We start from the raw sequence: 13,589 nt of genomic DNA on the forward strand, positions 1-13,589 counted from the left end.
CGATAGAAAGTGGCCTCCCACCATTTAGTCTCTTATTTCCTCGTGAACCAATCCCAGGTGAAACTAAGAACAAGCCGCTGTCCGTGTGTCCGTGTGACAGGATTCCCTGCAGCATAGTCCACCAGTCAGCCCTATTAACACACGCCTAGATTTTAACTGAAGATGATGTATGACATGTCGCTAGAGCAGCTGAGTCAAAGCAGAACAAACTTTGGAATTTAGATCCAAGCGACCAACATATGTTTTCAATTTAGACGCCGCCTTGGCTCGCGTTCAATTTTCATTCAACTGCTGCCTGCTGCAGATTCACGGCCCGTATATTTATATACAGTATATATAATGAATGCTTTGGTGCTTGAGGCCATTTTTTAGGTCTTTAGTTTTCCTTTTTTTTTACATTGTCTATCTGCTCAATCCTAGTTTTAGACATCAATAAACAGCAATATTTCTGCCAATGTAGCAGATGCCTAATGGATGCATAACCACGGTGTGAAGCTCAAATCTCCATGATCGTTTAATTCATTGTGTAAATTCATCAGAACAAAACAGACATCCATTCATAATTTCTTGTTATATAACCTGTAGAATTATTTCCCCCCCCCCAAAAAAATTATTTGGTTGCTACTTTTGTAAATTGAAACTGCTTTAGTGCTGCTGAAACACCTTTATCCACATTCGTTTGTTCATTATTGGTTTATCCTGGTGAATCTGTTAATCAGACTCAATCACTGTGCTGTTTTCTAAAACGCTTCACATTCTTGAAAAAAATGTCACATCGACATTCACTCACTCACGACAATCACTACTTTTTAGTCCAAGATAATGTGAAATGACTTCAGGCCGCTTTGTCTGTATTATCACTGATAACCAGTATTGTAACACGAGGATTATTTTGGGCATGATGCAGAAAAGTTCTTTTTCAATAAAGTCAAATGACATTTTTCAAAAAACATACCTGTCAGTTTATATGTTTACCAAGTCTCGAGTCCTCCTTATGATTTGTGAGCATTACAAAAAAAAAAAAAAAAAAAAATGGCATCCTTCTCAACATTGCCACTGAGAGCGACCGTCTCACCTACAGTCGCTTTTCTACTTTGCAGGTCACAGGTGTTGCTGGAGCCTATCCCAGGTTGCTGTGGGCTAGAGGCGGGGCACACTCCGTACCCTTGTAATACCCTGATAGTACACAAGCAAACATAAGTGTAGGAATCTGACCTACCCACATCACCGTTTGACCCTTTTCTGTAGATTCTTGGTGCGTTTGGCATTTCGAGTGATTTACTTCACATTACTTGGTCTTGTTTTATTGGTCATACCAAAAATATGAATAGATGCAGTTTTGTTGAATATGTCGCCTCACAGTAAGAAGGTCCCGGGTTCGAATCCTTCCTGTGCGGAGTTTGTATGTCGTCCCCGTGTCCACTTGGGTTTTCTCCTCCCACCTCCAAAAACATGTGAATTGATCGCTCCTAATTGTCCATACGTGTGAGTGTGTGTGCGTGAATGGTTGTCTGTCTCTGTGTGGCCCCACGATGCCCTGGCGACGTGTCCGAGGTGTATCCGGCCTCTCGCCCATAGCAAGCTGGGACAGGCTCCAGCAACTCCTGTGACCCACAAAGTGGAGAAAACAGCAAGAAAAATAGTTGGATGGGTGGATGCCAAGCAAAAGTGAGAAATGTCTCTCTCTCAACAACTGTCACGAGGCGTTATATACTCATTTTGATGGTAATAAAAACTGGCGCCCCATACCTTGGACAGGTGGGATAAACTATTCCACAGGCCATGTAACCTCATTTCTTACAGTGGGAATTAAATCTCAGGAGGCCAGACTTCCTGTTACAGGTTCTCTAAAAAAAGCTAAACCTTCACAGTCTTGTATTGTCTAGGAAAAGACCCTTTGAGACGCAATAAATATTTCAACATGATTATCACTTCACATTTTCCAAATTACAACCGCAACCTATCAGACCAGCCTATCTGCAATGAAAGATGGAAGGAAGAGAGGCGCATGAAATGCCGACTTGTGTTGTAACTCTCTACATAATTAACTTGAGCTCATTCATTGCTCATCCTCAACATGCACCTTTGAAAAGCTGTCAGCTCTAATAAAAAGGGACCGTGCGGAGCGGATTACTTTCACGGCTCTTACCTCTGACATGTGTGAAGATGTATGAAAGAAACATGAGACATGATTTGCATGTGGACCCAGCAGTTTTTGGGCACATACAGAAATGATTATGGTATTTCTATACTGTGCTTAAGCAAGGGAGCTAATTTTGAGTTACCTTTTAGAATCTCAACTTTCAGCATGAGACGCCAATATTTGACCTTCTAACACATTTTTATCCTATCCATGACCCTTCAAGTGGAGAATAATGAGGTAGTGTCCACAAAGGAAGGTAGTGGGATGGGTTCACAAACTGCTGTAGCTCCCTTTCTTTGTCTCTTTTAATTCAAGACTCGTGACATTAGGCTACAACAAGGCACAAAGCTACTGGCTAATAATAAACCTACACAAACTAAATATTTCATTGTAGTATACTGATGCTGTACCAATTCAACAAATAACTCAATAAGCCCTGCAGTGTGAGCGTTAGCCTAATAATGCAACGTTCACAATGTAGAGCTTGATCACTAAACCCTGCAGTGCGAGCAGCAAGCTTTTCTTACAAGTCCAATTGTCTTTATTCAACCACAGATCTCCCACGACCCGGGTGATGGAGAATCTCCACAGAAAAATAGATACTTGTCTTCATTTGACTGCATGTTAATGAAAGATTCAAATTCTTCCATAATCCAGGATGTCTTCTAGATAATCGCCAAAATGTAATCATCTGTTCCAGCTAACATTCCCAACATTTCCTGAAAATTTCATCAAGATCCAACTTTTTGACTTATGTTGCTAAAAGTCACAAAAACAGACATGTAATAATAATAAAAGCTTAATGAATGGATGTATAATGTATGTACCGGTATACTCAATCCACACTGAAAAATAAAGATGATTTTTTTATTTCATTTTCCTACAGTGTGTACCGTAATTCCCGGTGTACAAGCCGCTACTTTTTTCCAATACACCTTGAACCTTGCGGTTTATGCAACGACGCGGCAAATTTACGTATATTTTCCCACTTTCGTTACGAGCCGTGTTTCGTTAAAGCCTATTTATTTTCGTTACAAAATTAACGCCCGCCCGCCCGGAGGGAAAGCCCCGCTTGCGCGTAGCTGGGGAGATCCGCGAGAAGCGCCCGGCGCTCGTCCAGAGTCGCCGCCGCCGGACCGCCGTACCCGGTCCCCGCCGCCTGTCCGCCATCCGCTACGCGGCGTCGGACGCGCCGCGTAGCGGGGAAGAAACCCACCCCCTCGACCTCCCGTGCGTCCCCACCCCTGCCGCACCACGCTCCCGCGGACGGAGGATGGGGGGCACGGGGGCAAGGGGGACGGGGACACCCCGCCAGGCGGGCGCGCGCACCGCGCAGCCTCCGACGAGCGGAGAGGGGAGGGCGACGGGGCGACTGCTCCCCCAGCCGCGGCTCGAGCCCAGCCCCGCTTCGCACCCCAGCCCGACCGACCCAGCCCCTAGAGCCAATCCTTATCCCGAAGTTACGGATCTGATTGCACTTGTGGCTTACGAATATGTGCGGCTTATTTTAGTACAAAATATATATTTTTTTTAATTCAGTGGGTGCGGCTTTTTCACAGGTGCGCATAATAGTTCAGCAATTACGGTATTAGTATTAGTAAATACCAACTTTTGTGGGTTAAACAACACGCATTCTTGGAATTCTAAATGTCTTAGAATATTTTTTTATTTCATTAATTCTGTTTCAGTGGGAGTCACAAACTGTCATGGGAAGATAAATAGGATTAGTGGAACCATAAGTGGAATCTGCACCTACATAACCATCTTATCCAAACATACCATAATAGGGTTTTTAGTGCGTTGAACACCTGGATGCTGCCCATATAGAAATATTGGCCACTCAGCAGCTGTGATGTAGCAGACGGGGGTTTGTTGCCGTTGTTGTTATGGGAATGGAACAGAATGGGTTTCCCACCCACGTTTCTCAGCAAGTCTGGGGATTTGAACTGATAACTTCACATTTATAAAGTCTGCCTCTCTCAATTTGAGGCTATCACCACCCTGCTAGGATGAACTCATAACAGTCCTGCATTCACATTTACATTTACTTGTCCAGGTTCACGTAGAAAAAAACAATCGAGACGTGTCGGGATTCTTGAAAAATTCCTTGATTGACCCAGCCATGAGAATTCATGTAGACTGTTTACAACGTCTTGATTGTTGATCGAAGCCTAAAACATCGTGCCAAGCGGATCATTTCTTCTGTTAAATCTTGATTCGATATGGGTAAATAACTGTACATGCTTTCCCTATGGGAGTTTAGTTATGGTCACTTACTTTCATGTTTGTGTCCTGACCCTGAGTCGATACGTTGTATTTAACACGGCACCTACAAAATGAGGAAATGTGAGACAGAAACATATGAAACACATTTCCCCTTCCCCAAATGAAACTAGTTCATGGTTTGGAACGTTTAGGGTCAAACAGCAAAGTCCAGTCCAATATAATCTGATATCTTACTCAAACCACTCACTCTAAGAAGAACTAAAGGTTTAGAAGCTCTACGGGTCTGATCTTGTGATGTGAAGCATCAAATTGTTGGTTTTATAGGAATCGACGTGGTAACATTAGAATTTATTTGCACCGACCGAATTCGAGCCACAAACACTAGAAGATTTACTCGGAAATGCATGATGTGCTAAATTTAGGGTGTAGGTTTTCTTGATACAAGTAACATGAGAATAAATAGTGTGTTCAGATTCAAGCCAAGTTGTGTGGCCTGATTAAATAATAAATTAGTGAAAGCGAGAGGCAGATGCAAGTTTGTGTGTGGCGATGTCACATCTTCACACCAGTTGAAATATGTGGATTTTTGGATGAAGAAATTCCTGAGATTCTCTCTCAGCTTTGAGACACCAACAATTTCAGTTTCAGAATTGTTTTAGTTGCATGAGTGAATCCTAACAATGTTGCAGTGTAAAGTGTAAAGCAAGTATTGTCTTCTGCCAAAATATTACTGTGAAAATAGATTTTCAGATGTCTTCTGGACTTTTATAAATGAGGAATCATTATTGGGAAAAAGGGCTGACAAGAAGGAAACGTGAGGTTTCCTTCGTGTCTCAGATTTCCTAAAGCCTCATAGGGGAAATGCAAGTTAGAAAATAGTATTGGGGCCCAGTCCCTGCAGAGTCGACAATACAATATTATCATCAGTTCTAAAATTGACAGGCAACGGGCTGACGAGAGGCAGGCAAGGGAGTTTAATCTTCTGCAACATTTACAGCTGCATTTTTTTAACAAACATGAATAAAGATAAAGTGTTGTGTATAAGACTAAGGAATAAATGTCATTTTCATAATCTAGATGTTAGTTAATTGAAGAATGAATCCTTCATAGGCCCACAAGAAAGTAATTGAACATTTGTTAGGTTGCCAAAAATAATTACCATAATTTCCGGAACGCTACTTTTTTCACATGCCTTGAACTTTGCATTTTATACAGCGATGCGGCTAATTTATGGATTTTAAAGGCTAAGATGCCACCAATACATTTCAGAATATTGAAATTATCAAACAGGTATCAAGTGGACACACACACACACTCAACAATCAAGGTAAAGTGTACAATTTATGTTTTATGTTAGTATTAATGTATAACTGTGCTTTTCTATAATTAAAGTTATCTTTAATTCCATTCTATGTTTTCGCCACACATAAATCCAGGGCTGGAGAACAGATTAACTGGATTTACATTCATTTAAATGGGGGAAAAAAAGGTTTACTAACCTTTAGGGTCACGAAGAGAGTCAACGAACGGATTTAAAGTTGTGAACCGAAGTTCCACTGTATTTAAAAGTAAAATATATATATATATTTCCATGTAAAATCGGAGCCCCAGCGGCACCCAGCCCCCCAAGATGTTCAAAGTAAAACCAGTTAATGTGAACTTTCAGGGGGAAGCGTCGTAGTTCTGTTGCCATTATGTAACTGTCTTCGTGCATTTCATCATTGTATTTGGGATTTTTCCTGGTTACTCAGACTGGCGTAGTTTAATCATCTGATGCTCAGTGCCGGAGGATGGAAGTCAAAAAAGAGAAAGTCATGATTACTGACAGAGGCAACAAAAAAGGTAGCAAAATCTCCTCCAGCCAGCCAAGTGGATTTAGGAGATTAAGAAATAATAATGACGGTATGTTGTTTGCGGTTGCTTTTTGTTGAGTCCGACTGAAACATTTTTTCCAGCAGCAACACTTCAAATTTCTAATTTGAAATAAAAATATGAGCAAGAATTGGATGAATTTAGCCCCCCAAAATTCCCAGACATGGTTTATTTTTATGGAACCCTGGAGATGCCATATATAGTGCACTGTTGTTTAATCAAATCATGTGGACTCTCAGGGCCTCCAGGGATTATGGCATAAAAACTGCATGAAGAATTACTGTTTAAAAGTCCTAATCTACCACTGGAGATGTAGATTATTCCTACCAAACTAATGTTATTATTGTCACAGAACCCTGGTTTGATACTACATTGTCAGAGGATAGCTGCTGTATTTGGGAGTAAAGGTGACATGTTGGTGCTGGTGTCGTCAGGGAGATCAGCAGGAGATTGCTAAATTCATAGTATAAAGGAGCCACGTTTTTGCATCTGGAATCTATCGCGAAAACTTTGCCTCTGTTTGGACAAAGTAACATCCCACGAATGGTGGAAAAAAAAACACTGACTCAAGGAGTGTTTCTTTTCTTCATCAGGACCAGATGCCATCAGCAATTAAATGGGAACTTTATCTCAGCTGGAAAATGTTGGTTTCTGAGTTGAAGTTATTAGTTACCTGCAGCCGTTAACAATTCAACACATGCATTTTAACACATGAGTAATAGTTCGTTATAGAAATATATTCATGCCCTGCACCCTCATTCAGTCATTCATTCATTTTCCAACCGCTTTGTCCATTATCAGGTCACGGGCCAAGCTGAAGCCTATCACAGCAGTCAATGGGCGAGAGGCGGGGTACACCCTGGACAAGCCGCCAGTCCATCGTAGGGCAACACAGAGACATACAATCAGCCACACACACACACCTACGGGCAATTTAGTGTCACCAATCCGCCTAAGATGCATGTTTCTGGTGGTGGGAGGAAGCCGGAGAACCCGGAGAGACCGGAGAGAACCCGGAGGGAACCCACGCAGACACAGGGAGAACATGCAAACTCCTCACAGAAAGGCCCTGCAGTGTTTATTCAAATCTAATTTGGGTTGATTTTGCCTGTAGCTACACGTAGTACACGTGAAAAGGAGCTTCATGCGCGCTCAATGTGTAAATTGAGGTATGAAACTGTGTATTCAGACATCTTTCAATCAGAACCGGCCTTAACTTCTTCAGTTTGAGCCCCTTCTAAGACCACCGAAGGGCCGAAGTCTGGTTTTAGAGCAATCTCTATGTGGCATTTGAAGATGATAGAACTTCAGCCCGACATGATAGGCTGGACATGTAGGAGAGTAAAGCCGAAGAGAAGCAGACCAGTGAAAACAAAGAAAATAGAGTAGAATGCAATGGGAGTGATATAAGCAAATTAAATAGTTACATTAGCTGCGGTCACAATTATTTGATTGTGAACATTGCAAGTCAACACATTTGTGCTCATCAGGCGAAAACAGGCCGACATCTATTAAAGTCTTGGGTTTCTAATCTTGGAGACGTGGACAGAGATTCTGTTTACCTGCACAGTGTTTACCAGAAAACCTGGAATCCCCCTGCTGAACAACAAAAGGTGGATGTGTTTACGTGCAAGTGGGCTGTGTTTGCACGTGTGTGTGTGTGTGTGGGGGGGGGGGTTGTGCACACTCAAAACAACAACACTGACGCTCAGCAGCCAGTGATCTGATTGTACCTCTGCTTTGAATAGGTGTGACGATGGCTATTTGGAGCCTGGCCCCCTCCTCTTTCCCAGCTCCCCTCCCTCAGAGAGAGAGAGTGAGGGAGAGACAGAAAGTGTAGGAGCTGCCCCCCCCCCCCCCCGGCGCCCAACGTGGAAACAATGGGGACGTGCTTCATGGTGACAGCGGGAGACAGGAACAGGCACAAACACCGGAACTGTCCATTCTGCCTGCGAGACAGACCTGCAGTGGCCTGAGAGTCTGGAGGCAGACCCCTCTCTCTCTCTCGCTCTCTCTTTTTCAATATGCATGCCAGTGGTCCCATAGGGAGAGCCTTAGAGCGTCCTACATTGATATTTCGGCACACAGTGATACGTTGGTACTTTATATTACAAGTCTAAGCATCGTAAAGTTGCTCATTGTGGAGCTCGGAGAGGCATTTCGAATAAGCGGCTGAAGATGAGTAGATGAATGAATTCATATCGATCCGTCTGGTCCTCATTGAGATATATCAATCTCGTCTAGTCCACCTCTTTGCCCAAGAGGAAGAGCCAGAATGTGATTCATCTTCTGGGGAACCTGCTGCACGTCATAATAATTCTTGCAGGCCTGCTTATATCATAAATTATGAACGACAGGCTCCGGTTGATTCCTAGAAAAAAAAAACAGGTTGTGGAGAAAGGAAAAGATTTTACTATAAAAATGTATAAAAACAATCTCATAATTACTGGTGTTTTTGGCATAGTACCGTAACATCTTTATTTAAAGATCCCATATTATGACAAACTCATTTTCACTATTATGGTGATTTTGGGTCCTTATCAACCCCCCCAAAAAAACCATTCAGTCAATCTTTCGTCTGTTCTGTAGGTCTGTAATCACCTCCTGAAACACGTCTGGAAGAAATCCCTCTCGGCTTGACGTCAAGCGGGGCAAACGTACACAAGATGTGCGCGCGTCCCTGTGTCTGCGCTCTCTACACCGCCATGGTGACGAGGAAGCTGAACCGAAAGGTGAAGCTCTCCATTTACCCTCACCTGTGGTCACGAGCTTTGGGTAGCGAACAAAAGAACAATGTCGACAAGACCCAGGACAGTTGCAGAGACGATGTCTCTCGGCTGGCCTGGGAACACGGAAGAGCTGGAAGAAGCTGCCGGGGAGAGGGAAGTCTGGGCTTCCCTGCTTAGGCTGCGACCCGACCCTGAGAAGCGGTTTGAAGATGGATGGATGATTCAAAGCATTTTTATTCCATCCTGAGATTATTGGCGTCATCGCGCTGTTTGTGTGTGTGTGTGTGTGTGTTTTATTGGCGGTTGATTTTAGTGTTTTTAAGTGGCCAGAACGGATCAAAACAATTTCAGCTATTTTATATGGGAAAAATTGATTAGAGATACGAACTCTATCCAGGAACGATACTCCTGTGTCCAGGTATTACTGTACTGTAGTGGAGTGAGGCTACATAAAGTGTTGTTGTTGTTGTTGTTGTTTTAATATTCATAGCAATTAAAGCAACATATTTTTGTATTCATTCATTCATTCATTCATTTTGGCCACTTCAAACTCAACATTGTGTGAACTGTGTAACGCAACACACGACTAAACAGGAACGCTTCCAGGCCCTGTTTTGGGATTCTCCTAATAACGTTGTAGCAGCAATAGCGTTGCCTACATTGTTCGAACTCTCCCTGTATTTTGTATTCTCTATGTGGAATAGCTGCAGGTTTTCTTTCCCTTCATACAAACTGTTTGCTCCATCATCTCATAAGCGCTGGTGTAAACAATGGAGCTACTGATAATGCCATGATTGAGCTATAAAACTGCCAACTGTTGATATACAGCAAAAAGTTCACTTCCTGTCCTGGTAGCTGTGAATTATCCAAGGTAAATATCCCTGCTGAGACTTCACCAGCAGCGTCACAATAACTGACATGATTGCATCACTCAGCACCCAAAGGGCACCGACCACCCAGCCTCACAACCTCCCGATACCTCCTTCCTCCTCCAATAACGTGGCATTGTTCAAGATTAATGAGCTTGACCCGGAGGAAATCCTCCGCGCGGCCGTAGTGGAGCCCGTCAGTCTGAACGGCGCTGCCAGGGTCAACAGCTAATCGGCCAATCGGGCTCCTCTGTGTCCGTCTAACACAGGGGTGGGCAAACTTTTTGACTCGCGGGCCACGATAGGTTCTAAAATTTGACAGAGGGGCCGGACCAGGAACAGATGGATGGAGTATTTGTGTGAGCTAATATAAATGACACATGAAAGCTATTGTATTAAAGGATTTGGCCTTTTACAGGTAGCATTACAGGAAAAAGGTCAAATGAATGAGGTTTAATTATGATACAATTTTATTTAATGATATACTTTGGAGAAGTTTGGCGGGCCGGATTAAAAAGACCAACGGGCCGCATATGGCCCCCGGGCCTGGGTTTGCCCATGCCTGGTCTAACACCTGAGCGGGCGCGCTGTTGTCAGCTAGCAGGAACCAGGAACGTAAAACTGGATTTTGGAATGACGCTGGGAACACAGGAGGCATAATGGTGGACGCAGAGTACAGTTGTCTCCCCTCCATTGTGTTCTGGTCCAGTAGCGCTCCTCTGTTCAGAAGGAGCCCCCACTGGGTGAGGCCTCGCGTTCAGAGACGCATACTAGGACGGCCTCCGTAGGGCGGGCGTGAGAACAGGGGCTCACTTCAACTGAGGGAAGGACAATGTGGCAAAGAACACATGAAACCGTGAAATGTGCATGCGTTTGAATGCAGTGTGTCGCTTTCAGGTCACTGAGTGTGTGTTTAGAACACGCATTCAGACACGGAAGGGCAACAAAGAGAAGTTTAGAAATATTCAATCCAAGTCAGGGAATTATCTGCTTCCAATGACTTTTTCCTTAAGATCAATATTTTAATTAATTTCTCCTCCTCTCATAATAACCAGAAACAAAAATAGGAAGTCCGTCATAAAAGAATGTTACACCGTTTAAAAAAAAAAAAAAGAAGAAGGAAAAGAAATGATGCTTCTGGACCAAAAGAGGAAATATTTGGGAACCATGTTTAAACTAATGCCATTCAGTCCCAGAACCCCCCCCCCCAACAGAACAACCCAACACCAATAGTACTGGGAGAAAAAGGTCACCGAGTGATTCGTTAACTCTTTAAAGAAGTTTCGAAGGCATCCGACTAGTGCGATCTTTGCGTGACCTTGGCCTATGTTTGTCAGGATGGGACCAGGTGCGTGTTTGATTTAAGGGAGCATGGCCTAAAAATAAGTGATGAAACTGTAGCGTGTCCTTTTTCATTCCCTTTAAAAGGAAAGGGCTCGTTCACCTGGTTCTTAAACTGCGGCTACTGCGACGGCACATCGAAAGAGCTGCATGTATGTTGCATATATTTTGTGCGAGGAGGGGACAAGCAACATTTCCTGCTTTTTTGCTGATGTCGGCCAAAATGTAACTGTTTTCACTTACAAAATAGGATTTCACATGACTAATACACGAGGCTTTTAAAGAGGCTTGCCGTTTGTCCCACATTCATGTGTTTCGGATTTCCTCGGAGACGCGGTGGATAACTGACATGCAGGGGATCGGTGAATGTCGGGAGTGTGAGCTACAGTGTGTGCCCATATGAGCTCGTGTTACAAAGAAACGCTTCGGGTCAGAGAGCACACTGTTCTATCGAGTCTGGAGAAAAAGGATGAACAGTCTCACTGATCATTTAAAAAAAAACTAGTTCTGCACTGACATAAGAAATTTGTTGTTCCAGCCCACAGGTGTCAGAAAAATCGGTCCTCCTTCAAACCAAATTATTGTAAATGCAGGTCAATAGTTAAAAATAGCGCGTTATTGTGTTATGAATCTGCACAGATACCAAGAACCCGGCAGCTTCCTGTAGGCGAACAGGGAAATGTGTTTTTATGTATAAACCTGATACAGGGTTGACCATTCGGTCTGAGTCTACAGCCACTTGTCCGCTTCGCTCATTCACCGAAGTTGCATGTTTCCAGAGGTGGGAGGAACCCGGAGAACCCAGAGAGAACCCACACAAGCACAGGGGAGAACATGTGAAACGCTGCACAGACAGTAGTCGAACCTTCTCGCTGTGAGGCTACCCACTCTGCAACCACTTATACATACTGTATAATCCTATTAACCAATAAGAAACCGGTTATATGCTTAACAAGCTCAATAAATATGTTTGGATTCAGTTAGAATGGATCCAACTCTGAGGTTATTAGAACAGGAGCCTTTCGAGTGGCGTTGTAAAAAGGAGGAAATCCTTCACTTTCCCTTCTGTGTAATGAACATCTGAAATATTGTGTTAAAAACAATATGGGATGTTTCAAACAATGTAGGCGAACAAAATAGTACCTGCATGATTGATGAGTGGTTACCGAACTCTGGCGTGGCCGGGCTGGTTCGCGTAAACCCCAGAGAGCAGCGGCCTTAGTCGAGTCCTTGAGGGAATGACGCAAACGACGTGGAATCCAAGTTGCTTTGTAATAACTTTACGGCTGGAAAAACACAAGCAGTCTGCCAATGCCGAACCGCAATACACACCCGTTCTTAGGAGCGGCACACGCCTTCCTCTATATTGTTAACGCTTAATCAGACGGAGAATTCTCCGTAAACAGAGGAAATTGTATTGAATATAAAAGAAAAATCACTCGGGCAGGGCTGAATACAATATTGTTGCAGGAACTTTGTCTTGGCTATAAACAATGACAAAAACAAACAAAGGTGGGTCTGTAGAAAGATATTTTGGATTAGGATAGCAACAAATAGAAGTGGGCTTTTCCTACAGTGGAGTGGGGTCCTCCAGGGACCTTTCTGGACATGAAAGAAGCACTCAAGGATGCCAGGAACAATCTCAATTCCTGGAGGTTTTGCAGAGGAAGAAGCTGCAACCTGGGAACTTTGTTTCTTTGTTCACGTTCTGAGGTGTACGGTACTTTAAGGAACCAAGGGTGTTCTGTGTCTAGGGTGTGACTTCAACCACATTCCAGTCCTTATGATCACTTCAAGCTGAGTAGATGTGTAGATTAACAGGGGGAATTTGCAAGTGGCTCATCAGAAGAAGAAAAACATGCAAAATATAAAGCATGACGCCGGAGAGGGACACCTAATTATGTCTGTGCATCTGCACTATAATGCTGCAGAAGCAATAAACATCAAACAAAAAAACACAAATGCGATAGATGGAGATTCTTGTCATGACAGAAGACATTATTCATTCCTGTCTTGATGGACAGGAGACCAGCTTGATGGACAGGAGACCAGATTGATGGACAGGACACCAGCTTGATGGAGAGGACACCAGCTTGATGGACAGGACACCAGCTTGATGGACAGGACAATAGATTGATAGACAGGAGACCAGCTTGGTGGACAGGACACCAGCTTGATGGACAGGACAATAGATTGATGGACAGGAGACCAGCTTGGTGGACAGGACAATAGATTGATGGACAGGAGACCAGCTTGGTGGACAGGACACCAGCTTGATGGACAGGAGACCAGCTTGATGGACAGGACAATAGCTTTTGGCTTGAAAATATTCATCAGGTTTTTTGGTCGTTTTTCAAGTGAGCCTACAAACTGCTGCTCCAGTTCCTTGTCCACCGGGACTCTGCTTTT

This window comes from Brachionichthys hirsutus, chromosome 17, assembly GCF_040956055.1.
Source record: "Brachionichthys hirsutus isolate HB-005 chromosome 17, CSIRO-AGI_Bhir_v1, whole genome shotgun sequence".
In the NCBI taxonomy this organism is placed as follows: Eukaryota; Metazoa; Chordata; class Actinopteri; order Lophiiformes; family Brachionichthyidae; genus Brachionichthys; species Brachionichthys hirsutus.